Source organism: Blastomyces gilchristii (genome assembly GCF_000003855.2).
Source record: "Blastomyces gilchristii SLH14081 genomic scaffold supercont1.2, whole genome shotgun sequence".
Taxonomy (NCBI): domain Eukaryota; kingdom Fungi; phylum Ascomycota; class Eurotiomycetes; order Onygenales; family Ajellomycetaceae; genus Blastomyces; species Blastomyces gilchristii.
Genome location: NW_003101681.1, coordinates 1,008,584 through 1,009,830, shown reverse-complemented (window position 1 = coordinate 1,009,830; position 1,247 = coordinate 1,008,584).

The window sequence follows — 1,247 nt, the reverse complement described above, 5'->3', positions numbered from 1 at the left end:
CTGAGACAGGAATTAAATACTTAATAGACTTTCTATCAGAAACTCAAGCAGCTACAAGAAAATGGCTAAATTCAGAATTATCTGAATATGAAGAGGAGGAAATTAATCAGATATAGTCTGTTAAAACAGCTATACACTATCTTTTAATAATTTGTTTTATTACAGTCTCTCTTTACTTTATCTTTTCCTTTCAATTTCTTTCTATCTATCTATTTAATATGTCTATCTTTAAGACTGTGTTCTTTTTCTCTTTTCCTTTGTCATGATATTGTCAAATGGTTTCAAAGTATCAGAAGATGTTAACACACTGCAATTTGTAAACAATTTTTGTATTCTGGGCTGGAATTTTCTGATTTTGCATATCTGAAATTGATGAATGTATAATAGTTAACTTTACAGATATAGGAAAAACTCTGAGAACTAAAAGTTCTCAGGTAGATGTCATAGTCTCTGACTGCATACATCTATAATTGAAGAATAATAATAATAATAATAATAACACTTAAATGAGATTTGAAGTCATTTAAAGCAATAAAAAGAATTTAAATTAAGAAGTGAAAAACATAATCTTATTTAAAAAATGTGATAAGAGTAGACAGTAAGTCTCACTGAGACAGTATAAGATTACTATCTAATTTTAAAACTGTGTAATAAGATCAATCAAATTAATAATATGATTATCAAATATTCTGGTCCTGGTCTCAGCCATGGTCACACGGTCAGTCTAGGTGTTGAGATCACGTCAAGATAATAAGAACAAAGAAAATACAAAGAAGTGACAATTAAATACATGTGATAATAACTTCTCATCTCAGAAACATAGAGTGATTTTATTGAAGCAATTTATACACCTCTGTATTTATTAGAAACCTGAGATACTTGAGTTCCGGATTTAATGTATTCTCTACGGGTTTTGAACTCACACATCTTGGTTTCTCACATCAAGGCGCTATCAGATGACTGCATTAATCATTCAGTTACTAAGACTGTATCTATCTTTAAGACTTTGTTTCTTTTCTTATATCATGTTACTTTCTAAATGATTTTAAAAGTATCAGAAAATATTAAAAATTCTATAATTTATGAAAGGTTTTTATATTCTGAGCTGAAATTTTCTAATTTTGTATATCTGAAACTAATAATGTATAATAATTAGCTTTACAGATACTTAGAAACACTCTGAGACTAAAGTTTTCAGATAGATATTATTAGACTGACTGGTAAAATTGTAGAATCTCACTTCTCAC